Here is a 19,768-nt window from a genome sequence, read left to right on the forward strand (position 1 = left end):
CTTTTGGTGGGAATGAACAAGGTGTGAGATTCTCTGGGGAAGAAGGCCTTTTGGAAGTTTTAACTGAATCAGGTTGTCTTCTGGTCAATTGTAACATAGTTCCTTGTGAAAGAAATACATTTATACATTTAAAATAAACAAACCCATCTTTACTTCCAGTCCTTTTTCAACATGAAAATCAATGTGTGACACTCTTACATGGCATTTTGATGGAAAGCTCTTCTTTGGCATAGTTTGAGTGCAATGTTCAACTTTACACATGATAAGTTTTAAATCACCGGCTTCTGACAGAGGTCAGTAACGGTACTACACCCATTTTTGACAGATTTCTTCCAGCTCAATCATCCTCAAAAGTGGACTTTGTTCAGAAAATATATACTTCTGTGGACATTGTATTTATGTGGATTCTCAAAGTAGAATGATGTTCAGCACCCAACAAGGAGGTTTGATCTTTTAGGTGGTTTGCGAGCCATGATTTTTGCACATTTTTGACAATCAAGAAAACGGATTTCCAAACAGCTCTGTGTTTCTTTTTGGCAATCAGCATTGCTTTTTCAAGTGATTTCAGGATACGTTGTGGGTAGCCCAATGGTGGGTTTTGGCAGTGGTCTCCTGTGTTACCACTGACATAGGCAAAAGTGGATGGCGGCCTATTTTTCAGATTTTTACTGCACACTTTCTGGTGATTTTCAGCGAGCAGCATGCTTTCCGGGCGGCCATTATGATGTTTCTGCTGCAAGCAATTCCCAGTAATGTTGCAGGGCTTGCAATAGTGGGTGGAGACATCCCACAGCCTAGAGCAAAGTGTACAGACATCTCAAGCCGACCTGTGTCAGTGTGAAGAGCACATCCAGCCCAATCTCCTTTCATTACGGTATCACTTGCAGTCCTGGATTCATAATAGAAAAGTAAAACTACAAGTACCAGAATACAGAGCCACAAAGAGTACACGATGCAGCACTCACACCTGGCATGGGGCATAGGTTAAATGCTGGGTTATGAATCTGTGGTATACACAGTTCTCTAAGTTGTGCTCTGCACTGTCATTTGCAAATGTTACAGACAAGTCAAGTTCTCCAATGTCACGTCGATCCAGGGCAGGCTTTCAATTTTTTTTGGCATTCTGGTACATGGAGTTCTGCCCTCCGGGTCACATAAGAATGAAGGACAGACACAAAGAAACAAAGAAGGCACGCCAAAACATTCATCCCCGACATTGTGTGACAGAGTCTAGCCCAGTTCCACACCCAACATACGGATGAGTATGCCATTATAGAAAAGTGGACGAAAAGTGGACTTTTTTTTGCTTTTTAGTCGATAGCACTCTGTATGTCATTATTTGTAGGCCACAATGAATGAGGAAATGCAAAATGTGCAGAATCCGAATGAAATAAAATGGACACGATGGAAGACAGCAAAGGGAATTACTCCTCACAGTTTTTCCGTTTCCATGGCGGCCATTGGAGTAGTGTCAGGAGTGAGGAAGTGAGGGTCCATGTAGCATGAGATGTTGGTGGGTGCAGGCAGGGGTATCGGAGAAGGCTCTGGAGAGACTGTGGCAGAGGCGGGTGGAGAGGGGCTGAACTAATGGTTGCACCCGGGAGGAAGATGGCAGCCTCCCTCTGCTTAATGGGCTCGGAAAGTGGGCAAGCTCCCTGATTGGGTGGTAGGCTGATTGACGTTGCCTCCCGGTGCTGATAGGGTATTTTATAACTTGAAGTAATGGTAATGGATTTATTGACCATGGAAGGATGAGCCACTATGTTGGCCTTATCAAGATTTGGAACTTTGGCCTAGAGCTCCCATGCATCTCTGACTTGCATTGGACAATATTCTGTGGAGTACCGCAAAGATGCATATTTCGTATAAGTACTTTGCTGGATTGCCTTGTAATCATTTTGCAGATACTCATTTTCTCTTTTGCCCTTTTGCCTTTTGAGAGTGAATCATTCTTAATTGTCTCAATGTGCTTTATTACGATTTCTGATATGTTGTTAGAGTGACTTAGCCTTTAGTTCAATATCTGGAAAGAAAGCTTTAGAGAAACAGAGTACTCTTTTAGCTTTTGAAAGACAAGTAGGCAGCAACATTATTTAAGCAATAAGCCCCGAGCTGCGGGGGCATTCCTGCTTCAGGTAATGCCCTGAGGCCCATAGTTACAGGCCTGAGAGAAGCGAAGGCCTTAACGCAGGCCCCGGGGAATTATGAAATGCTGTTGGTGTTTCACAACTGAAAAAAAGAAACAAAAAAGATGGCTGCCATGCAACGGAGAGAAGGGACTTCTCCCATTCCGTGGCAGCCAGTCGCACAGCTGCAGCACAAGGTAAGTGTGGTGGAGGTGGGAGGGGAGAAATATGTGTTAAAGTGGGTGGGGGGTGGGAGTGAAGAGGATGTGGGGCACAGGGGACCACTTACCTGAACACAAGGCGGGGGAAGATGGCGGCCACCTTCAGCAGTGAGGAGGCTCAGAGCAGCAGGATTACTGTATGGTAATGCCCCTGCTCTGAGCCTTCTCATTGGCTGGGAGGACTAAGCTACACCCCTGCCAGGTACTAATAAATTCACACAATTGTTCAGGTTCAGAACTTCAGATTGATTCGGGCCTTCACAGTCAGACTCTTCCATCACCTACACTAACCCAAGAGACTGTTCCTGCATCACCACTAAATTGCATCCCCACGTTCCCAAAGCACCACCAGACCACTCCATTGAACCATCACTGACATCATGGAGAATGTTAGTATGGTGAGAAGGTAGAACTGCAGTACACATTCCCCTACGTCAGTACATATTGATAACAACTAGGCCACCATCCATTTCAGTACAACTGGTAATCAGTTGTAAACATTTCTCAGGTTCACGCACATATATAGGTGAGATACAGGCTAACCCCTCCCTTTCACACTTGAAGGTATGTATAATGCACCACAATATGACAGGCCGATAATTAGTCTGCTTTTGATAGCAGATCATTGACTCATATCAGTAAAAAGCAACAATGTATTCATCATCTGATAAAAAAAAAATGTAAATTTAAAAAAAAACTAAAATTCCAACTACAACTACAGAAAAATGGGGCACCTACAGTTTCAATGTTTTAACTCATATAGAACTCATGTAGGTTAATCCAAACAATCAGTATTGTGAGGTTAGTATGCAGTGATTTAGTGTGTTTTTTTGGTTTCAATACACTTTTAAAGTCAACACCATTGGTGTTTCCAGCATGAGCGATATCTGCACAGAGATTACAGAACTTTCATGTAAATTGCTTCTCTCAAGCTTTCCTCAGAACTGGTAGACAAGGGTTTACACTGTCTGGTTCCAGCGTAGCATAGATTTCCAGACCACACTCGGTCTACTTCTGACAAAACACTGTTGGTATGTTGGGCTATTTTCTTACGAATACTGTCATTAGTACAGCAAAGGCAGGAGTGTTACAGGTTTCTCATCACTTGATTAGTGGTAGGTCTTATTCACTCAGAAATCTTCATGGTTTTCTGGCGTCGTCAGTGTTTCTTGTTTGTTCGTGTGGCTACCGCTTGTAACTTTCTCCCCATACGTCTCTGGAATGTAGACATGCGTACTAGGATGGTGCCCCATTTTTCTGTATTTGTAGTCGGAATTTGGTTTTTTAAAGTTTTTAAAAAAAATTGTATCAGACGATGAATACATTGTTGCTTTTTACTGATATGAGTCAATGATCTGCTATCAAAAGGCAGACCAATTATCGGCCTGTCATATTGTGGCGTATTGTACATACCCTCAAGTGTGAAAGGGAGGGGTAGCCTGTATCTCACCTATATATGTGCTTGAATAGTGTGGTCCCTCACAAGACAGGCCCCCCGAAAACAAAAAAGAGGGCTCTTAAACCCATACTTTATTTAAAAAATGTCTCAGGTTCATCCATGAACTCTTCCTCATACCTGCTCCTTCCTTCTCCATGCTTCCTCCAGCCCTGTTCGTGCGTTTTTAGATTGCTTGCCCTTGCTGGCCCCTGTTTGCATTTGCTTGCCCTTGCTGGCCCTTGCTTGCCCTTGCTGGCCCTTGCTGCTCTGGCATAAAGGGCAGCATGAGCTACCTTCTGTACAATGCATATCGTGTCCTGCAGTGCAGCGTTCCCAGCTAATCGTGCAATGTCACTAATAGTGTCCATTATAATGTGACTCCATACACTGTTGCCCTGTATATAATAACACAATTATCCAATTATATAGTGCATCCCACAGGATGAATGCCCCGTACCGCACGCATGGCAACTTCAGTTGTGAGCCCTGGTTCCTTCCTCATAGATAAGTGAAAGGATCTTACAATGGGTTGGTAGTCACGTGTGGGGTGGACACCGGAGGCTTTGGAGACTGCCATGTAGAGTTCTGGGTAGGGGATACGGAAGGATGGATGTTATCACGACTTAGAAGCAGACTGTGAATATAGGTTATTACAATGGCACAGCAGCCATATTAACTAGGATATAGCTTTTGATGCATATAAAAGTACAACACAACGCGCCGGTTCTGGTCGCTAAGGGACAGCTTCCTGTGCGGGCCCGGCGTGTGGTGGTCTAGTTGTGGGGGGATATTCTGCCTATGTACCTGACGGCTTTCTTGTTCTTAGGATGCTTGCGTCTGATTCCTTGAGGTGCTGTGTGTTGGTAGGGTCTGTACTTGAGGGTGCTGCGTGTGCTCTTTAGTATCTGAAGACGTTTGTGGTTGCGTCTGTGGTTTGGGAGCCACCATGCACAAACTCCGTGTAAGAAGAACTCTTGACTGAAGCCCTTTCCTGCACTGTGAACTCAAGATGAAACCACTTAGCGCGTGCTTATTATTTCGTATCCACTCTTTTAGACACTATTATTTTGGGGTTGGTGATGTTATGTGCAATTAATGAACACCAGATGGAAGGAAGCCATGCGCCATCGCTGCCGCCTGCAGGGCTCGGGATGGGGGGGTTGGAGGGGCACGCGTCTTTGATTTTGGATCAGCCTGGAATGTCCACATGCCTCATGGTCATCCTCAGCCTGGCCACCACATGGCAGGCTGCGCTCAGCTGAGCCAACACATGGTATCCCCTTATTGCCCGCTGCATCCAAGTCTGCGACTGCACCCCTACACACGGAGACGGGCTCCTTTCAACTCTCGGACTAAGGCTCCTCCACAACAATGAGACCTCCTTTCAGCCCTGAGACTTCTGATATTCCATTTCAGGAAGCGTTCACTCCAAATTCGAGAAGCTCTCTTCAGCTGAAAAATCCTCCCATTTGACGCCAAGTGAACGTGACGTTTTTAGCAACACTACATTGTTCTAATCCTGCAAAGTCTTGGTGATTCCCGCGTGTGGTGCTGGTAATTATAGCATGCAGACAATCTACCAACGTCATAATGCGGGCACACGCGTGTTTCACGTGATACATTTTACAACGTCCCCTTCCTGCATAGGAAACCTCTCTTTGTGCAAAGGAGAAGTCTCTTTCTGCGCAGTCGCTGCTGCGCGAGAGAGACCTCTTTCTGCGCACGAGATTTCTCTGTGAACCTCGAGGGAAGAGGTCTCTGTTCTGTGAGGTCTGGTTTTGCTCTGCACCCCGGTCCATCATTATGTCACTGGAGCCCCCCCCCCCCCCTCACCCGCAGCATCTGCGCTTCATTTCTCTTTCAAAGACACGGGCAGGATATGCAGAAAAGGGAGATTAGAGAGAAAAGAAGACCAAATATTTTACGAGATGAAAGAATTTTCTGTTATGCAAACGTTATCGTTGCCATGGTAACATCATCTCGCAGGAAAGGGCCATAACGTGACCAGGGGGATGAAGCGAGCTACAGCCAATCCCTTGATATCCTTGTGTATCAAAGAGCGACAATGCGGCCAGAAGGGACTCTCAAAGGACAGGAAGGAAATGTGGCCATTGTAGCCTTTTGCAGGAAACTGTAACAATGAGTATGGCCGGGCTGGCGGGCAAATGTGCCCTCGGCCCCCAAAAAAGTGGCCACGTTCACAAATGTAGGAACAAAAGAAAGACAACCCAAATGACATCTAGACAAGAGCATTCCAGGAGTCAACCATATTCATACACATGGGGCCCTTGTAGCAGAAATGTGCTGGAAAAAAATAGTGTGTTGATCTTAGGAAACCTACACAATATGACAAACGTAGTCAAAACACATTTTGTATCCTTTCAAAAGATTATTTCAATTGTTAATAGTGGTAATACTAGAGCAGTGAAGGAACCGGACTGCTTATATAACTGTGCGGAAAAGTACACAATAAATTAAACTAAGCACATTGTATGTTTGAACACACATTAGTGGAGTGTTTTGACAGATTGCCAGCTAAATTTATAATATTTAACGGAGCATGAGGAAGTTTGGAGCTGTAGTAGAATATATCAAAGGGATGCACGCCTAAGACTTAGTTTATTTTGGTTGGGCGTGACGTCACGTCGATGTATTTACATGTAAAACAAAATGGCGACTGCAACCCTGCAGATATCGTCTAGCGCTCCAATCTTCACAAGGACAGCTGACCTTCACAGAGACCTGCACATCGAGATGTTGGACGAACATCTAGAGAAGCTGAGTAAGAACTTCTTCCAAGGGCTGGATCAGAACCCAAACCCTCTGATCAGGGGACTCACTGCCACCACTGCAAAGCCCTTCGATCGATACCCGCCGCCCATCACAGCGAAGACCCTGTGAAACCAGCCCTACTGTGACAAGTCCACACAGACCATGAAGAATCCTAACCCACGACTACACACTCAACCTGAGAAGATGGAGTAAGAAGGCTCAAGCCTCGGTATCCAAAATCACCCCTGATGGATACAATCTATCAGCAAGAAGAAGAAAGAAGACTGCAAATTAACAATAGCGGAACGCCAAATGCGGTTGGATGATTCCTTGTAGGACATCCCTAATATTTGCTATGTTAATTCGAACTACAAATGACTCATGTTTATCCCAGGACTCAATTTAAATACTACAGTATTATCAAAAGATGCATATATATTATTCAACAGGGTAAACATTTTGAACTATATGATTCGAGTATGAGATAACATTACTCAACCTGACCAATGAAAACCATTTAACACATTCACTAATTGGAAATATACTTTTGTTGAGTAACAAGGAATTATCAATTCGAGCACGGTCACCATAGTAACAGGAATGACATTAACTGAACTCAATATGTATTTATACATGAACAATTCATCAGTTAGGCTTTAACATGGGCCGTCCTATCTTATTATTGAGAATACAGATTGATGGTGAGTACTATAAGGCATAGTTGTCATCACATACTGGTTAAGGGCACGTTTCACTCACATATTAGCAACATTAGTATAGAACAATATCGCACCAATAGTGCACTGGAGGAGATATTATATATAAAAATGTGAACAATATTAATAAGCGCGTCCGTGGTTCCTCATATTGGAGTGCGTTTGCTTCACTGTAGCTGTGATTTTTATGGAGTTTTTAAGCATGATACACTATCAGGAGAGGTGATACATTTTGTGTTATTAGAAATGTTATGATAATTTTCTCCTTACAACGTAGCTCAACTAATGGCTTTCTTTGTCACCCCTTTTCTCCTTCCCGATCTGTGTACATGTACATAATGAATGCTGTTTGTCTTTTGATTTGAAGAGTTTAGAATACTATTTACGGAAATGTATAATTGAAAAGTGTCTATACAAATGCCATCCTTGAGAAAGTTGTGAAGTTCGAAACACATGTCGGCTAGAGTTAGGATCAGGCCTACAGGAATACATTGGGCCTCATTACACGGTAGGCGGTGGACCAAGGTGCTATTAGCACCTTGGTCCATGCCGGTAAAATACCGGCACCGCCTTGGCGGAAAGGGGATTTACCGCCCCATTCCATGGTTGGAGGGGCGGTAAATCCCCTTTCCGCCATTGCCCTTTCCCATTCCCATTTCTGCCCCATAGGGCTCTATGGAAATGGGGAAGGCGCTAATTACGGCACCGCAATTTTGCGGTGCCGTAATTAGCTCCGAGGTCCCTTAGCGGGTTGGAAATTAACGCCTGCAAGAAGCAGGCGTTAAATCCTCCAACCCGCAAAGGGACCTCGTAGTACGGCGGTAAGGGTTAACGGTCACCGTTGCCATTAACGGTGACCGTTAACCCTTACCGCCGTCCGTGTAATGAGGCCCATTGTATTTACTACACACTATCTGCTATGATTTGTGTGGAAATATGTGATTACATTCTTTAATACACTAGTTGGATTAGAGCAATAATTTTGGTGGATCAATGTGTACATTAAAAACTGTTGCACATAGACTTTAGCAAAACAAAAGAGGTGATGGCTGGAAGGTTTAGAATTAATCTTAACCTCTGTCATTGCTCTGGGCAACCCTCCAAGCCATCGTTCTTCGCCTGACAAGTAATTACTAAAGGAGAAAGACCATATGCAAATCAGGCATGGTGCTGCCCCAAAAGGGGCAGTCCAGCCCAAACTGCTTGGTCACATCCCTTCTGCACGAGACCACAAGGATCCCGAAACATGTTTTGGCCTCATTGGGCATCATCAGTGAGGAGTTGCTTGGGTGTCTAGGCCCAGCAGGGACGGGACCCACGTCTGGGCATACCCGGCCCACTGGGGGTGACTACTGCAAACCAAAAGAGGTGCTGGCTTAAGGTTTTGAATTAATCTTAACCTCTGGCATTGCTCTGGGCAACCCTCCAGACCATCATTCTGAAGTGGGAGAATGGAAAAACAGGCTCCCGTCCTTCCCCTCTCGCGCCTGGCCTAAAGGATCACGGCCCAGGCACCCGCCACGAGAAGAGTTTGCCCATCTACCAGACGACCAAATACCCTGGTACAGGAACATACGGATGTGTCCATCTGCCTGCCCAGCAGCCCGCCCTGCCCATGCCGACACCTGCGGCCCGGATCAACTAGACTAAAACCTACACGTCGTTAGAGATGCCATGACGACCTAGCCAACGGTCAGCACACCTGTGCAAATATACACACTGGACACTCCCGCACCAATCTACACGAAGAATATACTCAGTGCTATGACGTAGGCGACAGACATACTCACGGACGTGCATCTTTATTATTTTCCACATAGGCTCTCAAAATGCAGAAACGCAAGACGCATCATGAACTCATCTAAAGAGCTTGCTTACGCTTCTCCTAAACCCAGGTGCCATAATGAGAAATATAACGAAGACACGATACTGGTCATAAGACAATATGATACTATAACCTAAAGCGCCTGTGCACCAAACGGTTCCACCTATACACTAGGCCTAAGTAGGCCGCAAGCAAGAGCTCCCATGGACATTAAAAGAACAAGAGTCAGGTTGCTGATCCTGCAGAATGAGCCTGGCGAAAGCAGACAGCCAAGGTCGTTATGTTGCAAACCCACATTCCGAAAGCAGACCATCAAGGGCACGATGTTGCAACCTCGCACGACGCGCACCAACGTTAAAATCACACCTGCAAATTAAACCAGGCACACAGTGGAAAAACAATATGAATTGTGCAGAATTCTGCCTCAAACACGGTCCCACTCCACGTGACCAAGCCGAACCTGACAGGATGCCAAGCCCAGGAGGAAGAAGGCGTCTGGATCCCTCGTTACAAGACACAGGCAGATACACTTAAAAGGCTCAATGGACATCTGCGACAGTGGGAGTAGTCGGCCTTCCAGCTCATGAATAAGTCCTCACATTGTCTGCACGTACTCATAGTGAAACATTGTTGCAAATGACAGGTACACCGAGAGCTGGGAACAGCGATGGTCCCAGGCTGGGAAGCTCGCGGGCGCACCAATCAGAACATGGGGCTCTTATCACTGACGCCATTAACATTAACCAATCATCAGGAGTCTTCATGTAACAATTCTCATGTATCTAATTGTAGGGACAACCCAGATATATCACCTGACTAACCCTTGTCCACTAATATTGTTCTCTATACGTATGCTATACTAACCCTACCACTCGAGCAACCAATTAAGAGTGGCGATAGGTTTTTTGCTAACTTTCTAAGGTGACGCAAGTAGCGCGTCATACTAAGGTAAAAAGGGCCTGCGAGCCCCACGATTGTGTGTGTGTCAGGACGGACGCGTACGATCCTTGACCCATCCCTGCCGTTTTTGTCTAATAAACAGCAGAGTCACCTTGCTTCTTGCATGTGTCTCATACTCTATCTCTTCTGGGATATACGGGAGGAGTTGGGGCCTCCCTGCCCGGAGGTCTGCGGACGGCCCGGCCGACCCCGGCAGAATTCCCCCCCCGACAAGTTGGAGGCACTGCTGAGATCTGTTTAAGATCCGCCTTTTTATTTTTACTTTTTCCAGGCACTCCAGTTGCGAGGAGGCCCGGCGGCGCGGCCCCCTCTGCCGTCGCCCCCTTCTGAGGACTACAGGACCATCGCGGAGCTGCGAGAAGACCGGACAGCGCAATCCGGATATTGGCCCTCGGGAGCCGGTTGAGAAGTATCCCGCCTGCGGTTGGCGAGTGTCCAGACGTGGTCCAGACGAGGGGAGGTGATGAGCCGCTTGGAGGGGTGCACGCAGTCGAGCGGCCCAGCATCAAGCGAACTTGGTGAGCATGCCACGCACAACAAGCAATGTGAAATTGTGAGGGAGGGGGGAGGAATTAAATACGGGAGGTGGGAGGTGTTGCACAGGTGCGCGGCGAAGGTTTGACAATTTAGTGTTGGAAATGGAATGAATGGTAGCCGAATAAGTGCGAGAGCAGTCGGCTACGTTACGCGAAGGGGGGGGCGGAGCACGAAAACATCACGTGCGGCCGCTCGTAGAAACTGATTGGCCTAGGTCACGACTACGTGCAAGGGTGGGTGTGTGTGGTTTCCTACGATTTGGCATTTATTGATCAATGAGTAGATGAGGAACCCTATTGTTCGAGCAAGACACTCGATAGGTAGATGACGTTTCCCTGTAGGCGGTAGCTAGTTAGTTGCCCAATACGGAAGATAATTGGCTGGTTAAGCCCTCCTGTCGAGGGGCGTATCACACGCGAGGCGACGCAGCGTGCGCAGTCCGATTATATTATTGATTTGATTACCTTGTTCCAGGAGTGACAGGAAGACAGCTGTAAGGTTAACGGGGGTAGATTGCAAGTGTATTTTGAACTTAAAGAATATATGAAGAACTTACCAGTAGCTCGAAGAGATCGGTGACGTCACCAGTAGGGCTTTCATAGGATATCGCGAGCACAAGGCATCTTCGTTTTGAGAGTGGTGGGAAGAGAACTGTGCTAAGGGAGTGGAAACGGAGATAAGCGGTAAATGAGTTGATCGGGGAAAGGCGAAACAGGGAACGTGGCTGCGCACGGAGAACGCCGGCCACGGCAAGTGTAGAAGGGGGAGGAGCACGTGAAATTAGGACGACTGTATAAGAATGTCATAAGGGGTACGCAGCCGCAGGGGGCTACGTGCGCCTCGGCCGCAGGGGGCCGTACGGGTGTTGTATAAAGAAAGAAAGACAGAAGAAAATATACAAATGTAACATACTATATTTTTTATAATTTTCCTTAGCGGACTATCGTAAGTCCCCAAACTTACGGGGCCAGGTAACGATATAAGGCTGTATATTGTAAACTACTAGTGAGATAAACTGCTACCAGATAGGGGAAGGGTAGCAAGTGGAGCGCTACTATGTCATACGGGACAGGATCGGGAGGGTGAGGGAACACCCTCACTACCCCACTACAACACATATGCACAACACTGCCACCCCATAGGGAGAAACTGATTAAGTATAGCATAGAATGGACCCAGGGGACGGATAACAAAATACTAACACCGTGGCCGCCTAATGGTAGCTTCGATCCATATGCCCAACATTCACTATTAAACCATCGGCACAATACATATAAAGGGAAGAAGTTGGCAAACCACGTGGAGGTGTTTAACTTATGGAGGATGTTCCAGAGGTCCCGACCAGGACCAAATGGAATGTTCACTATGGGGGAAATACCGGAAGAAAAAGAGGTTAAGGAGGAAGGAGAGGATGGGGAACAGGGGAGTGAGGACCCAAAGAACACGGGGAACAGAGGAGAGGGAGGAGAAAAGAATAATACAACAGATGAAATAAAAAAGGAACCAAGCAACGATATACCCCTAGCAAAGGGAGTGAAAACAGAGGGAATGGGGTTGTACCCTTTAAGAGAATTAGGAGAAATAGAAAGAGGACAGTTAAGGGCGGCTGAGGGATACTCGAACCCGGCATACAGCCCTCCACCATATGTAGCTCATAGGAAGGTGCCAGCAGGGGAGGGGAGGACTGGAGAAGACCAGACTGTGGAAATAGGAAATGATGAGTGGGTAGCTGCACAGATATTATTAAAATTACGAGGTTCATTAACAGGAGAAGAGAAGGAGGTAGTAAAGAAAACAGACGAGGATAATGCCAGGGAGAGTGAAATGAGGGGGGATGAGCTGTTAAGACAAAGGGAAGAGATTTTGGAGGAACGACTAGCAAAATTAAGGGATGAGCAGAATTAATTGATCAAGCAGCTTGAGAGGGAGGAGAGAGAGAGAGCGAGGAAAAGGAAAGAAGGTAAGAACGAATTGGAAAAAATAAGGGAACGAAATGAGGAGCAAAGGAGAGAAGCTGAAAGGGTAAAAGCAGCAGCAGAAAGGGTATCAAGAGTAGTGCTGCGAGAAAAGAAAAGGGAAGAAGAAGAAAAAGAAAAAGAAATGGCAATGTGGGAGAGGAGGCTACTATCAGAAACAACTAAGAAATACGAAGAAGGGAGGGTGATAGAGAGTATAGTAGAAAGAGAAAGGGTGAAATGGGAAAGGAAGAAAGAGGATGAAGGAATATTAGAGCAGATGAGAAGTGAAGTAATGGAGGAATTAAAAAGGAAAAGGGAGGAAAATAGTAGGGAGATGGAGGAGAGAAATGAAGGAGAAAGAGAAGATAGGAGAAGGGAGAGTGAAGCATGGGGGGATGTATATAGAAACACAGAAGTAGCAACAACATCAGCACAAAGGGGAGCGGTTGATAAAGAAGAAAAAGGAGAACTGGACCTAATAGACTTACAAACAGTAACGATCAAGGGGAAAAAGACAGAGTGGGGGGTGCCGTTTATGACTGGCTTTTGTAGTGAGGAAGAAGAAGGAGTGGAAAAGGAAGGAAGAAACAGTGAAAGGGAAAGCCTAGATAAACTATACATCACCCGGACCAACACAGACTCACCATGGATCAGTAGAAGAAAGGATGAGCTGGGGAGAAGTGAGGAGGGAGAGCAAGGAATAGCGGAAAGACAGGCACATGAGGCAGCACCATCCCCATCCCCATCACGTCCTCCCCCATCGCACCCTATATGTTCAACCACCTCACGCTCGTTACGCAAAATAAAACTTGCGCCCTTCACAGACGAACTGACACCCTATGCATGTCGGCTTAGAGACCTCCCTAGTCGCAGGCAGGAAAGACGAATACACATGCCCACATTAAATACAGGAAATGATGGAAGAAGGGGAAAAGATGGAGAAGAAAGAGTTACGAGCAGGGAAATATGGACGAAATTGAAGATGTAGAAGAAAGGGAAGAGGAGGAAGGGTGTGGGGACTCGATATTATGGAACACAAAGGGTGAAACGAGACATAACTTAATGCCACTTTTGGAGAGAGGAGGGGTTAGACCACAGTATGTCCCTTGGAAGCATACCGATAAAGAAAATATAAAATGCAGGCTCCCATCATTAAGTGGAGGTGCGGGTAAGTGGATATATGAAATGGAAAAACACACCGCAGGACTGAAACTGGCAGTAGGAGATGTAAAGGGCCTTTTAATATCAATATTAGGGGATAGAGCGGATGACATTTGGAAGAGAGCGGGATTCCATGGGGTAACAATAACAAACACATCGCATGATGGGGCACCATTCGCAAACTGCAGACATGCACTATGGCAGGCACTGAGGGTACAGTACCCAGACACATCAGACATAGGAGCCATTACCTCCCGCAAGATGCGTGAGAACGAAGATCCTGTTGATTATATCCAGGAAATCCAAGAGAAGTGGCGCATGGAAACTAGAGAACAATGGGATAAAACACCAGCACTATTTTACCATATACTGGTACAAGGGCTCCCAGAAGGAGTTCAGAAACAACTAAAGAAAGTAGTGGGAATGGAAGCAAAACCATGGCCAGAAATACAACTGACTATAGTGCATCATTGCAGGACATGGCAAGGAAAAATGAAACAAAAGGAAGAGGACAGGAAAACGGAAGAGGCTAAACTAGTACAGAAAAAGCTTACTAAATACACAATGGAAGGGGCACTAACAACTACGCCTACAACAATGACCCAAAGCCCCACACAAGCAGTGGCTGCACAAGATTCCGCCCAAATACCACCTTCACCGACTATAACACAACAGGCACCGCCAATCCAACCATACACGACCAACATGGGAGGAGGACATACAATGGCAGGGGCTGGGTATTATAATTATAACAGGGGGAGAGGAGGAATTATGAGAGGGAGAGGATACGGATATAACACCCAACAGCAGGTGGGAGGACTTAGAAATTCCTACCCCACAGGGCAACCAGTATACCAGGACAACACAGGGAGCTTTCCATGGCAGAGTAGGGAACCACTGGTGTGTTGGAGTTGTGGACTATTAGGGCACATGTCACGCACGTCTAGAGTTAGACCAGGAACATCATCATGGAGTGAACAGGGACAACCAAGGCCCTCACAGGAACAGCAGGGCCTACAACAACAGCAGACGTTGCAACAGGGAAATGAACAACAACAACAATTGACACAACAACAGCCACAAACATATTCACTGCCACAACAACAGGTAGCGATGACACAACAACCCCAAGCACAACAAACACAACTGGGTAGGGTGACGGTTTTGGGACACAACCCTTACACCGGAAATGGCCAGTCGTTGTACCCTCAATAGGACAGCCCACAGACGGCCTTGGTGTGTCCCATCCTGTCAGTAACACCTAATAGTGCGGAGGAACCACGCATAGAGGTAACGATAGGTGACAAAAAATTATCATTCCTTGTTGACACCGGGGCGACCCGGTCTTGCATAAGGGAAGGTAAATTCAAGATGTCAGGCGAAGCCATGAACACCCAAGGATTCTCTGGGGCTAGAGGGTTGGTTCCCTTTACGGATAACATTCCCTTATCTGTTGGAGATTATGATTTGTCAGTTCCACTTTGTTGGGTGTCCTGACCCACGTTTAAGCTATCATGCTGCAACATTTGGTGCAGTGTGCTTAGAAAATTCAAGATGGCGGAAAACCCACATGTGCGCTGAAATCCAGGAAAGCTGCGCAGTTTGTGCGCACACTAAAATGGTTGCCTCACTTGCCACCCACCAGTGCGAGAATGAAAGGCTGGGTTGCCATGAGGGAAATGGGTTGCCAAAGGAAAAACAGTAGCGCCGGTTAGCTTCAAAGCGCTTTAAAACCACCATTGGACTACCCGCACAGTAGTCTGAAACCATTGGGAGTGGCAATGCTGATTGCCAAAAGCAAACCCATAACTGTTGGGAATTCATTTTCTTAAATCCCAAAAATGGGTGCAGTACCAGTACTCACCACTATCCAAAAGCCGGCAGTTTAAAACCACCCTGCGTTTCTCTGAAGGCAGGCTCAAACTGTCTATTTTAAACATTGCAACACATCTAAAAACTCACTGGACACCAGCAGACATTTGGTAGAATGGAGTGTTGTGTGCCTACAAAATCTGGGAAATGAAGAGCCCAAAACAATGCTTATAACAAAACTGCTATGGAGTCAGCAGTTTAAGTTGCACTGGATTTAAAGACACTAAAATCGAAAATGTTTAGATTGACTGAGTGACCTACTTTTGAGTGTCACATAGGTTGCAATTGTTTAAATGTCATAGTTTTGCACTTAGAATCAGCATTCTAGCTGCATGTGTAAAATTGCAAGTTAATTTAAAAAGCAACAAATAACATGACAGTAGCTGAAAGTCTGGCTTAAGGAACTTGATTCTGCCTGGCAACTACCCCCATCAGCAGTGAAACTTGAGTCACCACTGTGTTCCCAGGCCAACCTTCCTTTTGCTGCCCCCACTGAGGATATGCCATCTATCTGATAACTGAATTACCTGGGCTCTGCAAGAGAGTGGACAAAGCCCTCTTCACTCAGGCAAAGGTTTTTATTACCGCAGTCGTAAAATGTAGCTTCCTCTTGGCAGGAGCTGGGAGGAGCACTGCCTGTGAGAGCAAGCTGGCTTGGCAGAAACTGGAAAGACTGGTTTCTATACCATGTGACCTGGGAAACCACACCCCTTTGGAGCCAGAACATAACTTTAAAAAGATGAATAACTCATAGAGCGGACATGTGAAAATTTTATAAATGACACCATAATTCTTGTGATTTTTCTGCCCACATTTTAAGAGGTTTTTCGACCCGGTGGCATGTTCAGGGGGGTTTTAGCGGAAAAGTGGATATTACTCTAAATGTATGCATGTTAAAAATCTGAAACTTCATCAGTTAATGTCCCTACTCCCTGCACACATGTATGTAAAGTTGGGTCAATGTCAGAAATTGCAAAATCAGTTAAAAAGTGAAATATGTGCCATTTCTGAATGCAAGCTCCCAGGAAGAGCAGAGTTTGAACAGGGTATACCTCCTGTAATGCATGATGGGTGCATATGATTTTAAAACAATATGTACCTCTGCAAATATGTATTTGTTTCAAATCTAGATTTGTGTGTAAGTTGACAGGAGGAGTGGACTTTCTGCAGGTTGTAAAATGACATCACTCTGACTCACAGTTCATTCCCCAATCAAATGATAAATGGAAGTTTGACCAATTAGAAGCTGAGAGAGAGGTAGGGTCAGTGATGCTAGAACACACCCACATTCTAAACACATAAAAGCAGACAGACAGGACAGATAGGGACTTTTCCAAATCCATCTGCAGCGGGACGCTCTGCCGGAAAAATCCATACTTCCATACCTCCATCAAACCTCCAGAGAGCCAAACTAGAGACTTCAATCTATCCAGAACTAAGAGACCAGACCAGAGAGAAAGCAGTGCTGTACCCAGAGAGAAAGCAGTGCTGTGCCCAGAGAGAGACCCGAGCCCAGTCCAAAACCCTGACCAGATCCGTGATGAGGCCCATTTCACTCAAGAATATAGTGTGAGTACCTAGAAAACTGTGCAGAACCAATCTCTTAGTTAAAATAATATAATTCAATCCTATTTTAATCTAAGTAGAACTGTCTCCTAACTGTCACCTGTCACTTGTAAAGCTGTCACCTGTGATTTGCTAGTTGCAAGCTGCACTTGTCATTTTGAGCTTTTAAAATTTGCAAAACCAAAAACGACCTTTATTAAATCGCTCATATCTCCGCGACCGTTTGGGCTAGAGACTTGCAGTAACTTTCCTCTGATAGCTTAGAATCGTAGCTTTGAATCGCACCAAGAAACGCATTCCTACCCCTTATAGTTTTACCGCAATCGCGGAACACGCATCCGCGAATTTTACCGCGATTTGCAATTTCTTCACATGTAAAAACTGCTGCTGTTTGCTTTCCATTTGCCAGAAATTCGTTTAACCTGTTAACTATCCCTGCATCATTGCTAGTGTGAGCCTGGACTAATATTAACTAGATACCACTTACCCTGAACCTCTGTAAGGGAATTAAAAAGCATTTCCAGCATATTTCTCATCCATTGCCAGCACATATCAAAGCATTTGGGCCTGTGATTTCAAAACTCCTATCTGTTTTCGGTTGTCTAAGCTTGCTGGATTGAACTGGTTACATTGATTGCATTTCTGAGAACTGTGTGCTTTCCTCCCATTTCCTTGCATTGCATAAAGAGGGGGGGAGTGAATAGCCAGAGAAAAGTGATTACATTGTTTGGTTGAAATCATATTGAGTATTTTCTGTACTGCATTCATTGAATATTGCATCCACCTGAGCTTACATAAAGCATCCTCTACCACATTATACTTTTGTTCCTATTTACCAGTGTGCTATCTTATCCATTTCATGTCAACTCATTAGTGATTATAAAGAAGTGTGCTAGTGCCAGATTCTCCATTGTTAATCTTTAACATATCAGATTAAGTGTGCTATTCAATTATTAATTTATTATAAAGTGTCATATATATATCTATTGTTTAAATTATCAAATAAACCTTTTAAACTTGCAAAACAGAACTACTTCTTGGCTCAGTGGGGTCAGGGGGATTCCAAGAGAGGGGTGTTATATAGGGGTAGTCATCCAGAACGCATGAACTGGACCTAAAGATATATCAATAAGGGTTTTCATTCAGTATTATAGGCTAGGCGTTGACTTAGCTGTAGTGTTGAATTGAATCCTCTTACAAATTGGGGGCTCGAGCCGGACGTTTGGGTTAGATTTACCACTTGTGCAGCTTAATACAGTGTGCTAACTGACGGGATACATACATCCGGTCGGATCACCACGCTGCATTACGCTGTGAAGCATTCCTCAAAAGGGACACCCCAAGAAAAGTTCTGTTCTGCAAAAATAAAATACAAACTTCTGTAAGTCAGGACAGAGACCAATCTCTAGAATGACGACCTTAGTAGACATGAAAATGGCCAGAGAGCACCTCTTGCATAAGCTATTTGTGAGAGGTGAATGGACCGAACAGGGCCAGGATGCGTGGTTGCAGGCAATCACACAACAGGTCACTGAAACAGGGTCAGATATATATAGAGATCAGGGTCCCTTACATGTGGCCCTGAGTGAACTATATATGGCTCCTAAAGCCAAAGATGAACACAATAAGATTGCCAGGGTAGCGGCGTATTTATATTTACATATGGGAGCCGTGCAGGACAAATGTGCTGAAGGCCAAGATCTGGCGAGTAGGCAACTGCTGGCATTACAGAAGGTCCAATCTGATCTGGACTCTTCTGAGCAGAGGCTGCAGAGGAGCCAGGAGTCAGAAGATGATAGTAGGCAGCACATCATTAAAATAAAGAAGGATATGGATGTGCTGCAACAGGAAAAGGTAGAACAGGATACCAGATTTCTGGCCTTGCAGAAGGAATACCAAGAAGGTTTGGACTCCCTACTGCAAAACCAGAAAAAGCTGGAGCAACAATTAGACTTTAACAGGGCATGCACGGAGCAGGTAGCCACCCTGCAAAGTCATCTAGATAGAGTGAAGGTAGAGAGCAACAAGCTGATTTTGAAAGACCTGGATACCCAGGCAGAGTTTGATGAAGAACGCCAGAAAGCTGGTGCCCTTCAAAGGCAGAGGGACGACCTGGCGGCACAAATGCAGACTCTTAGTCAGGAAAGAGATGCCTTAGGCCAGGAAGTCTGCCATTTAAAAAGAAAAATGGAAGAAAATCACCTGGCCCACCAGGGACTGGGTGATCTCCAAAAAGAACACCAGAACTTGTTAGAGCACACCAGGAGGGTGGAGGATGCTCTAGCAAGAAAGGAGCAGGCCAATAGGGACACAGCTCAGGAGGTAACCCTCCTGCAGCAAAGACTGGCCCAGTTCTCCAGGACCAACCAGGAAGCACAGAGGGAAAATGAGGCCCTCTGTCAACACAATGATAGGCTCCAACAACAGGTAGCGATGCAGGAGAGACTGATAGAGTCTAGTAAGGCCTTAACTGAGGAACTGAAGGCACAAATGCAGGCTCTTGCATTGCAACAGGGAGCAGGGGAGGATAGAGATGAGGTTCGCTGGGAAAGGGAAACTCCGGAGCATAACCTCAGGAGCCCTAGTACCAGAGGCCCTCATACCTCTCAGTCCCTG

Source organism: Ambystoma mexicanum, chromosome 9, assembly GCF_040938575.1.
Source record: "Ambystoma mexicanum isolate Mex_15411 chromosome 9, UKY_AmexF1_1, whole genome shotgun sequence".
NCBI classification, from domain to species: Eukaryota; Metazoa; Chordata; class Amphibia; order Caudata; family Ambystomatidae; genus Ambystoma; species Ambystoma mexicanum.